At 45.8% G+C, this 12,856-nt stretch overlaps 1 long non-coding RNA gene across 7 annotated transcripts in view; it reads left to right on the top strand.

The window, feature by feature from the left end:
* The window catches only part of LOC149859099 (uncharacterized), a 128,566-nt gene extending 119,239 nt beyond the window's left edge, over window positions 1–9,327 (top strand). For 3 of the 7 annotated variants that reach the window (XR_016443763.1, XR_016443769.1, XR_016443768.1), the window contains 3 exons: window positions 1,882–1,968; window positions 2,743–2,807; window positions 3,652–9,327. This is a non-coding gene — a long non-coding RNA (uncharacterized LOC149859099). The other 4 variants (XR_016443765.1, XR_016443766.1, XR_016443767.1 and 1 more) reach the window with 4 other exon arrangements.
* Window positions 9,328–12,856: the final 3,529 nt, after the last annotated feature.

Here is a 12,856-nt window from a genome sequence, read left to right as displayed (position 1 = left end):
TCTCTGTGTCTCTTTAATAAATAGCCTCCTCTGCTAGTTCACCTTAGAAACTTTCCACCAATGACAGCCCGGCCCTCGGGGGCTGGCAAAGAGGGGATTGGCTGCAAGTTTTTGTAGGGTGGGGAGAGCCGAGCCCAGAGCTGAGAGCTGGGGAGGGAAAAAAACACTGCAAAGTTGCAGTGCCTGAGTTGACTCTTTGTGCTGCAGACTTTTGTGATACCTTTCCAAAGCCCCTTTCTTTTTGCTCTCTGTGGGGCTAGGTAGGTTGGGGTGGGCTGGGCACGACGGCTGCCGCGCTAGAGAAGCGACTTCGGGGGTAGAAAAACCCACGGGATTGCCCAGGCTGCGCGCCGCTGAGCTGCCCCAGTCCTGCGGCGTGCCAAGGAGCAGAGCCGTCCTCCCTAGAAGTCAGAGATGTTGCTCGGTTGTGCCTCCGGCCTTATTCCCCGTCAGCCGCTCTCACTCCTTCGCTTTAAACCCACCTGGCGCCAAGGTGCGATGCCCGCCGGGCGGACGGGCCCTTCGGCCAGGTGGGGTTCGCCCACTGCGAGCGGGGATTGGCAAAGTTTTGCAGCCACTCAGTGCTGGGCAAGGTCGTTCAGAGGCAGGCCGTCTGCTCTGGGGCTGTCGTTCGAAGGTCCTGTAATAACGCGCGTGGGGTCGGTGGCTTTAAATGCAGGGATATAAGCCCTACCGAGCAACAGGGCTTTCCCTCCTATGTTACTCCGACTTCATGCAACTTTCTCTTTCCTCCCTGTAAGGAGCGGGTGTGCAACGTTTTCTCCGGCTCGACGATTGAAACAGTCTGTTTTGCACTAAGGAGTACGAGGGGGCAAATGCTATTCAGGGACACACAGATGGGCTTTCAGGTGGCAAGGATGGGGACGCTGTGGAGTCCCTTGCTTGTGTGAACAGAGAAGGGAATACCCAGCCCTGACTATGCCTAGACCCCCTCCGCAAAATCATGTCATAAAACATGACATTTATTAGCATGTCCTGGTATTTCAACCTAGATTTTCTCTCTTTCGCCCCCCGCCCCCGGGAATAACTCGCGTTCTTGCCAACTACAAATCTTTGTTTCTCTTCGAACGTGGAAGACCGATGTAATTCGATTTCCCCCACCCAGCAAATGCTGAGGTTTTCTCGAAAAAAAAGTTTCGAACGCAGCTGTGATGGCCGGAGGGTTTCGGTGGCAGGTTGCTCTTGAACGTACTTGGCTCTTAAGGGGTGAGCCCGCTTGCAGGGCGTCCGGCGGGGGTTTCTGACACGGACGCAGCGAGGTTGCCGCTCGTGAGCTGGAGAGCCTCGGAGCCCACCCACGAGAGAGAAGGGGACAATGACAGCGAGAGACTGTTAACAGCCCCCTGTCGTCATTTATTCTCACGCTAAGCCCATGCTGATGCCTCATCCTTGTATCCCCACACGCACATCCCTAGCTTGTCTCCATCCCAGACCCTCTGCCGTTTACCTGGGCAACAGCAAACGCAAGCCTGGCGGCGCTGGATGCCACTGCTGCCCGGGAACCCCTGGAGTCAGCCGCTCGGGCCCAGGCGGGCATCACCCACCGGGTCTGGCTTTGCTCTCGGCGCCTTTTCTGCGCCTCCTTTCGTCCTCCTGCTGCTTCTTTGGAACTTTTTACCTTTGTAAACACCTTTCTTTTCTTCCCAGTGCCCGAGCGAAATTCTCCTTTTCGTACCGAGAGGGCGCCAAAAGCCCAGAAACTGACCCCAAACTTTTCACTCCGGCAGCTCCCGAAGGGTTGGTTGGATGGGGATGGGAGTGGGGGGGGGATGAGTCTTCTTGCTGAACTGGGCTCATTTCTGATTGATCAGACTTTGAATCGTGACCTGCCTTTTTTTATTTATTCATTTTTTTTTACAGGATTCAGCAGCAACCGTTGCTTAGCAAACCCCGAGGGGCAGCTGATCCAAAGAGCTTTCCACCCCAGTGATCAGTGACCCTGACAAGGTATCAGACCAACATAACACTGGGCAGACACCTCTGGGTATTCACTTCTGTACCTTTAGGTGGGGGGAAATCTGCCTATCGAGTTAGCTGACTGCATCTCCCCTGCTCCCCTAGCCTTGCACCCTTTTGTGTCACTGCCTTGACGTTACATGTTGTTTCAAGAGTTGTCTTCTTTCTAAAAGTCTTTGAGGAAAGCTCAGGAATCGGATGTGCCATAACTGAGCACTTTTAAACAGCATAATTATTTCAAGACCACCGTATTTTGCCGTGCCGCAGGTTTCTCGTGTCTCTGGTTTATCACATTGGCATTTGCTTTGAGAATCGAACAATGGCACCTTTAGAGCTAGGCTTAACTCAGTCTATATATCCTGTGCCCGTCTATATATCTAGTCTGTATATCCACCGCACGGGAATTTTTCTGTGTGTGGCTGTGTCTCTGTGTTAGGGAGTTTTATGCGATGCTTAGAAAGGTTGAGATGGCTTTCCAGGGGAATGGCAGGGACTTGACTGTATAGTTTGCTGCGGTACAGACTGAAATTGTACAAGGGAGAGTTCTGAACTAGTTCCCAAACTGCCTAAGCTTCTCGTCCAAAAACTCAAACACAAGAAAGACAAAAAAAAATATTTTAAGAGCTTCAATTTTTTTTTGGGTGGGGGGAGGTGGGTGTGCTTCGAGATGGCCTTAGGAACCCCCTCCCCCAAATTTCCCCTTTCACTTGGTAGTGAAATATTTTAGCATCTGCCTTCCTAATTGCAATCTGCTTTTTCATACAGCCTGTGGATCAAGTGTCACCGATGAAAACAAAGTTATCTCCGTTCCGAATAGACCCTATCTTGTGGTAAGGAAGGATTATAAAGAAAAATTAAGGGCTAAAGATGAGAAACGAATTGGAGCAAATGCCTGTGCTTCAGCTTTACTCTCAGTCCTCCCCCCACCTCACCCGCACAGTTTCTCATCTATTCACCTCTGCTGCCGCCAAAGAAGAAGGACAGATTTTTTTGTGTGTGCAATTTTCCTTATAAAATACACAGTGCCTAATTCTGAATTCAATTCAAGCATTGCTGTTATTGCCCCCCCCCCCAGTACTTTATCGAGACTGCTTCAGTTCACAGCCTTTGTCCTGTTCAACTGCATTGTCATGCCTGGCGATAGTACGTGTGCGGGAACACATTATTCTTTTAAAATCTGCATTTAATTTTGTTGTATTGAATTGGAAATTTCACTTGCAAAAAAAAAAAAGGGGGGGGCATAAGGGGAAGGAGTGCTGAATCAACCCATTTCTAGAAGGAAATCTCCCCGCTAGACCCTTTCTGCCTGTGCTATCTTTCTCTCAGAGTTTTTACTTGCAAATCTTTGGAAAGTAGTTATCTTTGGGTGAGTGAAAAGGTAAGTGTATGTTTTATTAGCAGAGTCTTTGTCCTATAACGATAGTGGGGGGGAGTCAGAGCCAACATTTTGTTGCAAAGGGTTTTGCTTGCCTTATGTGTGTCTGCAACAAGAAAGCACATTTTCTTGCAAATTTTGGCTCTGCAAAATATTTAGCAGGGACCAAAAAAAGAAAAAGGGAGACAGTGAGATTTGCATCAACAAAAAGTTCTGCCGTAACCAGCATTTAGGTGGACATTTTTTCCCTTACCCATTTATGACGGTTTTTACAGTATTTTTTTTTTTTTTTTTTACAGATCTGTAATTTGCCATGGGGACATCAAAGCAAAATCAGCCAGTAGGTTGTTCTTATGTTAGCTGAACTGCCCTAGCCAAATGCTGGACAAAGATACCTGGGGGGGAGAGAAAAAAGAAGGTGACAAGAGATTGTTCCCTGGCGATACTGCTGATTGGCAGAGATAAACACAAATAACTTGGGAGGATAATTGAGTTAATGAAAAATGTTATAATGAGCAGAGTTTTCATTCTGAAAGTCCATCTGGTGAAAGGATTCTGCCTTTTCATGACGAGAGACTCTCTCGCAACAAAAGACCGTGGCTTAACAAGTTTGAACAGCAAACAGGAGGCAGATGCAAAGTAGCTTTCCTTGTTATGCCCTCCTCCAGTATTAGAGTTTGCGCCTCATTTTTTCTATTAAATAAATCCTCTTCCACAGAATAGGTGGAAAGGTGGGCAGCCCAGTTCACTTTTTAAGTTGACAATTTCTTTTCTCATCATCTTAACTTGCAGCAGGATGCTGGGGTTTTTTTTTTTTCAGATGTTGCATGATTTTACTATCGGTCTCCAGTCCATGGTGCAGGCAAGTTCTTTAACCAGAAGAGCATGAATTACATTTCTCATTTCGTCCCCCCTCTTCTTTGTGCCCAAAACGACTGCTCGCAGGCACTGAGCAGCGAGAGAGAAAGGCAGGCAGTTTAATAGTGAGGGGGATCATATCCATACGGGACGTTCAGAAGGATTTTTCTTTCAAACCCTACAAATATTTGCTGTGGCCATATTGACACGAATCAGACGTGTTTGCTGAGAGCTGGCTGCTGTTTCTGCATTGAAGTCAGTCGAGTTTTTATGAAGCGCGTGCACACGTGTGTGTGTGTGTGTGTGTGTGTGTGTGTGTGGAGGGGAGAGGACAAACACCCCCTGGGTTTTTTTCCTGAAATCTGAACAATGTCCACTTGTCATTTCTAAAGTCCTCCATCTCTCTCGCGCTGTTTGATCCCCTCCTTGTCACGCCGCAGACCGCTCGTTTGCATCATTTCAGGCTGTGATGTCACCCACGCCGCCGTCTGACCTCATCGCTGGATCTGAAGAGGCTCCTCAGTCGAACAAAAAGTCCTTGCCTCGTAGGAAAGGAAAGCCAGGGAAATGCTGCTTGGCTGTGTTGGTCCTGGGAGAAGTTTCCTCCTTTGCAAGTTTGCAATGGCTAATATTTAGTCTGTTGGGGCAGGGGCCAAAGCAGAGAGAATAGGCCTGTATTGCAACCCTTTTAAAAAGAAGCCCCAAGGAATTAACGTGAAAAAAACCAACCCTCTCTCATCATGCTAGAAAGAGCAGTTATTGTACCGATACAGGGCACAAAAGCCCATGCCCCTAACATCGTACCTCCTTGATTCCCCAGTAAACATTAGGCCTGGATGATAATTTTCAACGGGGAAGTTCTGGGGGTGAAGTTTATTATTTGAAAGTTATATATTCACTTCCCCCGCTTCTAGGTTAGGAAATGCTATAAATTAAGAGATCTCTGTTGGGGCTGAATGCATGCAAGGCAATGTCAGCAAGTTCGACAGGTTATGTGAGTTAGATGCCCAATTGCTCAAATAATAATAAAAAAAAGACCACGGGAAGTGTCCGGAAGACCGTTGTGAGCGGTGGCCGGTGCAGAATGTCTTTGTACGTTGATGCGAGATGGTAACAGGTTGGTCAGCCTATTTTACTGGGATTATACTTAGGGAAAAAGATCTTACATCTCCCCCCCCCGACCTCTGTCATTTTGCAAGCAGTATATCATTTCTCATAATGAGCTTTCTTTTTTGGAAACAACACAGCAGAAACAATACCACTTTGGCCTAAAGGGGCTCAAAGTGAAAAGCTCCCGTGATTCTTTGCATGCACCTCGAAAGGCAAATTTGGGGTGTGCACACTCAGGTGAGCACTGGGAACAGCTGGGGTGCCCAGGGCATCAGAGTTGTGCAAGGCCCTTGTGATGCTGCTGGGACAGCACGGCACGACGGGTGTTGGAGGGCCAAAGAGATGGGTGGCTGGGCGTGATTTGGCAGAGGAGCGGCCCATCCATCACATCCTCTCTTAGCAAAGTCTAGTGCAGTCCGAATCCAGCCAGCTCAGCAAAGTTTCCATTTCTCCCATCTGGGTTTCTTAAATGCCTTATGCCACTTTCTAATTTGCCTTTTCCCAGAGGTCTGCGTCTTGCTTAAAAATACGAGAGCCAATGAGTTGATAACGGCTTTGGAGCAGAGTTGTGCTGTGTTTTGGACATTTTAACAAGAATTTTTGGATCTTTCATTTTTGATTTAACCTGAACTTTCTTTAAAAAAATTGCTGTCTGTGCGTCTTTCTGGCTAGCTATCTAGTCATCTCAACAGTAATACACAGCCCTAAAAAGCTGCCGCTGATAAGCTGGGGAGGAAACACTGTATATTGCTTGAAGTTTGCAAATCATGACACATGAAAGCCAGTTTTTTTTCTTCGCATTGCAAAGAAAAAGGAGAGACTGAAGATCCTAGGGAGATTCCCTGAAAGACATTTAGGCGTGTGATGTTTTAATTAATCACTGTGCAAGCTTGCCTCGTTATACTTGTCAGGTAGACGAAAGCTAATCACTGTGCAAGCAAGCTTGCCTCATTATAATTGCCAGAGAGAATAAAACACAAAGATCTGGCGAGGAAGGCACTGAACAAGGAGGGATGGTGAGGTGATAAAAATATTTAAACTTCTTTTAAGGTCTGAATTTGGTGGGCCAGTGAACCGGGCTGTGCCTTTTTGCTTTTATATAGTCCATATCTAAGCATGGATCCTCATTTGCGAACTAGCATCTGTCTAACTAAAATGGATAGTTGCTACTGAAAAAATCCCAGCTCTGAATATGAATTTACTTAGGGCCAGATTCTGCTTGCAGTGAGTGGGATCAGCTTTCATGCTTGAATTTCCCAGTTGCAAGCACAATAGTAGTATCTGGTCACAAAGATTTTTTTTTTTTGCTCCAGGCCACTGGTTAGAAAAGTTTCAATAATGAGGAACAGTAATAGGGGAAAAATAGATAGGGTTTTTGAACCAGACAGTGGCTGATCAGAGAGTTTGCTGAGCTGTTAACCCGCAGGAAGGTCCAAACACTTTGATTTATTCTGTCTTGCATATCCGAGTCAAGGTGAGGATTAGTCCTCTAGGATTTTGAACACCAAAAAGTTCCCGGGCAGGCTTTACCTTTAACAAATATGTATAACCTTGCTGTTATTTTTCTTCTCCCATCCCTACAGTTCAAAACCACCGTGTACAACTTCATAACTTGCAAATGTTGTTCTCTGAAGATTAGTGAGTTATTCCCTCCCCCAAATATAGCCTGCAACATGATTTGAAAACTTGGCGAGTCAAGAAAGTCCACTGGGCTCCCTTATCAGAGTGGAAAGGGAACACCCTTGTAAAAGGAGGGTTTTATTCCCTGCATAGGGAAAGTGAAAAGATTTTGCAAGATGCACCTCAGCCTGTTTGAAAATATCTTTTCCTTTGTTTTTCTCTTTTCGGTGGTCTGGGCACACGCCTTTGTTCCTCTCTTGATGTGGACAATAGATACTTTGTTCTGAAGAAGGTCTCAAAATGTGATCCAAATATGCTACTGGGCATAAGAAACAATCCCAAAATAGCCATACGCAGCCTTCTGTTAGTTCAGAGCAATGAGCTTTGCAAAAGCATCCGGGAGCTCCTTTTTTTAACATATACTGATCACACTTCAGCTCCTACCTTGGCGAAGATGTTGGTGAGAGATGAATAGAGAGCTGCTAATGTAACCGAACGTGTTTTGAATCCCTTTCTTAGAAACCAAGCACAGAAAAAGGCAAGGCTCTGAGAATGAGGGCCAAAGACCTAGGCTGAAACTCATAAAAATATCGAGATCTCTGGGAGAGAGAATAGATGCTTATCAAGCAGCCGGTAGTTCATTAAAATCAGCTTTAAATCTTAGTAGCGCAACGTAAGTGCTGTCCCGTTTCTGATTTCTGCTGGGTTTCATTGGGATTGACCATGTTGCCAGCATCTGGATCCCTCCCTTCTGTGCTATCAGCTTCTGCTGCATGTTTGCAAGGGCACGGCACAGTCGGTTCCCCCGCAGCCTGTTGCCTTGTCCCCGATCACTAGCAAAACACCATGTGCACCGCTGCTAAGGTCTCCCTATAAAAATGCTTACGAGCTTTTAAAAATAAGTAGGATTGTTTCGAAAGACATAAAACCGCACTTCAATGAAAAATATCCATCAGCACAATAATAAATCCTGGCGGATTCATATTTTTTCTTAACCATTTACCCGGCGTTAACATGGTCTTACAAGCGGCCGTTCGGTTACGGCCCGGGCTTCGAAGCGAGCATGCCGTGGAAGCTGTACATGATGTTTCATAGTCTTATACAGATAAATAAATGGGGGTAATTTAAAACGGGCCCTATTATGTTTTCCAAGCAATAGTTCAAATTACATGGCCCGGTGATGGCTTACAAGAAATCCATCAGAATTGGAAGGGGGAATAAAACTGCCTTTCTCTCTACCTGTTTGTGCAGCTCCTGGCTAATGCCGGGAGAGCTCGACTGTTTATTTGGAGAAGTAAAGTTGTGGAAATATACTTGGAGGGTGTAATGTGGACAGCACGTGTTTCTGGGAGCTACCTGAAGCCTGGATCCTAATAGCTTGCAGATGTCCCTGGGTCACTGATTTCCTATGGGCCAAAGACCGCGGCAGCCTCCTGCTCCTCTCAGCTCTTCAAATTAAAAAAAAAGAAAAAAAGAAAGAAAAAGCAAAAGCAGGGGCGGATTCACTTCTGGAACTTGTAAAATTGTTTGTTTGGGTTGTTTCCTGCCCTCCCCCCCACCCCCAAATACCAAATCGTTTGGAAATTCAAACTGCCCGGCCCATGCCGTTTGGAGCTACGATTTATTTGAAAATGAGCAAAATCTGCGATGGGATCAGTTTTAGTTTGCCCAGGGTGGGGAGTTTATTTACACGGGGATTATTTATTTAAAAACTTCAGTTTTTCTCAACTGCGTAATAAATAGGGATTCATTATAGATGTGTGCATATGTGTTTGCATCTGCCTATATACACATTACATATGCGCGCACATGTGCGTGCATGTGTAAATAATATATGTGTGTATGAATGTACATAGATATATGTGTGTGTAAAATGTGTGTACATGTGTGTGCATACTACGTGTGTGCATAGTGTATGTATATACATAAATAAGGTGTACATGTGTGCGCGTGTGTATATATGTTTGTATGAATATATAGGTGTGTGTATGTATGCATATGCGTATAATATATACGTGTATAATGTGTGTATACATACAAACATTATACATACGCATCTATATCTACTATACATATGGGTATACGTATTTGTGCATGTGTCTATAGAGACATATATATGTAAATTGCTGTGTGTGTACGTGGGTACACACCCATACATACACACATATTATCCATACACATGTATATCTATCAATAAATATGTGCATACATATTTGCGTGTGTGAGTCTATAGGTACACGTATATGTAAGTTGCTGTTTGTGTAGGTGCGTATACACACAGGTATACACACATATTGTATATACATACATATTTATATATGCATACATATACATAGATGTGAGCATATACATATATATGTGTGTGTGGGTACGTATCTGTGTATGTGTGTGTCTCCACAGATATAAGTAAATGTAAATCGCTGTGCATGTATATGTGATATATTTTAGTGCACGTACTAGGACCAGGTGAGAAGGCAGCTGCGATGTTTCCGACATTATATCGCTTAAAAGGAGCTTTAGAAACTTTGGTGAAAATGCTGAGCCTGCAGTGATGGAAATGGCCAATCCCCAAGTGTGACCGCTGATGCGGCCTGGCATGCCGGGCATTGATCCTCCAAACTCACATCTGCCTTGGCAGCACTGCGACCCTGAGGAAGCGATGTCCATCAGCCATCCTCTAAGTGTAAGTGGGGGAGAAAGTCCATCTTTACTGAGCAAAACACACGAGTGCTTACGGTTAGAAAAGGCCTGAGGCTGATTTGGGCGCCCTCGCACGAGTTCCTCTGCTGTCACCTTTGAGGACGAGAGGAGAATGGTGTCTGGCTTTTCCTTTGGCAAGGAGGCTGCAAATAACTCCTTGGCTTCAAACGGCAGAGCCATTGTAATGCCTCGTTCAGCCTCATCCCGCCTTTTAGTGTGGTGGGAGGAAGGAGGCTGTTTGCATTTTGGTTTTGTGGAGCTGGCTGGACTGTCCAGTAAAGCCATCTGCTCATGAATTGTTGGCCAGGAGACTGATCCTGAGTTTTAGAAAGTGGCTCCCTCTGAGGCAGCACTTTGCAAATCTTCCCTTTTCTGGGCTTCATCTAAAACCCACTGAAGGCAAAGGGAGCCTCAGGCTCCCAAATCACTGCACTGTTTGCATTTTGGTTGCCCTTACAGTGGCTGTACATGCAGAGAGCAGCAGGCAGTCCCTACCCTGCAGAGCTTGCGAACGTGCAAGACAGGAGAAGGGTGGGGGAAAAAGAAGTAAAAACACAGCTTTAGAAATGGCATTTAAATGCCTTGCCCAAGATGACACTGGAGGCTTGTGGCAGAGACAGGAGCAGATCCTTACCTCCCCTCAGCACTGCCCAGTACCTTAGTCCCATTTCAGAGCCCTAACTACCAATCTGTTTCGATCAGGATTTCACCTGCGTCTCAAAGTGCAACATTTCTGCATGTCCCTTGATTGATTTTCTGAATGTAAATAGTGTGGACAGGGCACCACGGGGACTGAAATCTGCATGTGAAACGTAATACAGCAAGACTGCCAACTTCCATCACATGCCCAACATGCTACGAGGACCAGACATTAAATGATGATCTGTTAATTAAACAACTGCAACTTGCTTGGGATGTTATTTGCTCCGGAATAGAAATGGACCTATTTTCATTTGCTAGGTTTGCCAAAAATAGCTAATCTTTGCTGCAGACATGAGCATGCTGGATTTAAAGGGGACAGGGGGTGGGAAACAGCTCAAAAACCTTCAAATAAAAATGAATATAGTGAAAGGCACTGCTAATGAAGAGATTGATAAAAGAGGAAAGGAGACATTAGCAAAGAGAAGGAACTGAAAGTCTTTGACGATGTTCATTTCCAGACTCAAATAACTGGTCATTTAGCTCAACAAAAGGCATGCAATTTCTGATGACACCGCTTAAAAAAAAAATCAAATCGTCCTGTCTGCTAAGTGAGGAGGGATCATCCTGGGAATAATAGCTTCCAGGACCCGATTCTTTCCCTTGAAATGTTTGTGGCATATTAATACAAGCCCCAGATGCCATCAGAAAATGTCTTTAGGTCTGAGGGGTAATCTGTTTCTGACCAGTACGCATGCCTTGGCTCACAACTTAACTCAATCTCAGCCTAAAAACCATCCTTCAAAAAGGATCCCAGGTCCTGGTTTGTAATGCACACAAATGACTTCTGACTCAGAAGAGGGAAACAGGTGCTCCCTGAATACAAAGACTAATAGCGAATACAAGTGTCACCGTGCCTGGGAGAGAGACAGCATGGTTATATATGAAGGAGGAGGGGGAAAAAAGAGTGCTTGTGTTCCAGTTAGGATCCTTGCAATGAGGAATTTGGGGAGAAAAATGCTATTTCCCCTCCCTCCCCATGCCCCCTCTCCCCGCCCAAAAATGGATGCATAATACTACTTTCGTGGAGTAAAGGGACATGGTGGCAGAAGAAATATCAAGAGATGAAAACGTACCTTCCTGTGGGTGCCTGCCGGCTTAATTCCTTGTTGCTAACCCTCTTGTCTTTTACCAGCGCTTACGCTGAAGGGAGCTTGCTAGGAATTCAGGGGTTTCCAGGGAGAGATGACTTTTAATATGGTGTTTTTAAACATAGCCCTGCTGCTCCGAACTGGCTGTGATTATTCCCCACACAGCCTGTCCCCAGGTAGTTAACATTCACCAAAATATTGATGGCAGTCACCTTTCCTGCCAACTCTTATCTGAGTGGGCTTGAGTAGGAGCTTGGCAGGGCCTGAAAGGATGTATTGTTACCACTTCTTTTTTTTTTCTTTCTTTTTTTTGTTAAAAAAAAAAAAATCACACAGAAGAGTTTAGAAACAAAGGAGGAATTTGGATATTTTCTATCCAGGACAGCATTGCGCAGGCATTCCTTAAGAACGGCCTGTTATTCCATCCTTTTACTACTCATATAAGTCTTAGCCATGTACAAAAGTGATCTTTTGAGACTTGAGACTGAGATAAGAAGCATGCGATGACATGACCGAGCCTGGCCAGTCCTGTGCTCATTGTTTTTGTCCATATTTACATGTGTGCAGCCTTACCAGTTTTTGCTTGAATAGACTGAGACTCTGGGCACCCAGAAAGGGAAAGACACCTTGAGATTTGACCTGCATGGTCAAATCTCAAGGTGTCTTTCCCTTTCTGGGTGCCCAGCCTGGATCCTTGAAGATAGGTCAGTGTGCACACCCATAACTCACCGGGCTCTTTGGAAACCTCAGGGCCAGGTTCTTATGGGCACCGTTGTGAGGGCAGAAAAAAGACGGGGTCCTTTCCATTTCAGTTTTGGGTGCTGCGGGAGAGAAAGCCCGGCCGTGTAGTGAAATATCGACAAATGAGATGTGAACACCATCTCCAGTTGGATGATGCTCTTCAATCGTACACCAGAACTCAGTGAAACTTTTAAGACGTTACAATAGAGCTTAATGGGCATCTGAAATACCGTATTAACTTCCTACTGGGACTTTTCACCCTCTGTTTGATTCCTTCCAGGCACTCGCTTTTTTGCTTCCACTGGTGGCCAATCCTTTGAAGCCATTGGGCTTATCCTTGGAAGGTGACTGGTTTCTTCATCTTGCAAGGAGCTCCATTGCCCCCCCATGGGTGATGTTGCTTGCAAGGAGCTCCATTGCCCCCCCATGGGTGTTGCTGCTTGCAAGGAGCTCCATTGCCCCCCCCCATGGGTGTTGTTGCTTGCCAGGAGCTGCATTGCCCCCCCATGGGTGATGTTGCTTGCAAGGAGCTCCATTGACCCCCCCCCTTGGGTGTTGCTGCTTGCAAGGAGCTCCATTGCCCCCCCCCATGGATGTTGTTGCTTGCAAGGAGCTCCATTGACCCCCCCCTTGGGTGTTGCTGCTTGCAAGGAGCTCCATTGCCCCCCCCATGGGTGTCGTTGCT

This window comes from Crocodylus siamensis, chromosome 8 (genome assembly GCF_052110815.1).
Source record: "Crocodylus siamensis isolate JL-2025a chromosome 8, ASM5211081v1, whole genome shotgun sequence".
Classification (NCBI taxonomy): domain Eukaryota; kingdom Metazoa; phylum Chordata; order Crocodylia; family Crocodylidae; genus Crocodylus; species Crocodylus siamensis.
The sequence above is the reverse complement of the archived record's forward strand: the minus strand, read 5'-3'. Positions and strand labels throughout refer to the sequence as shown.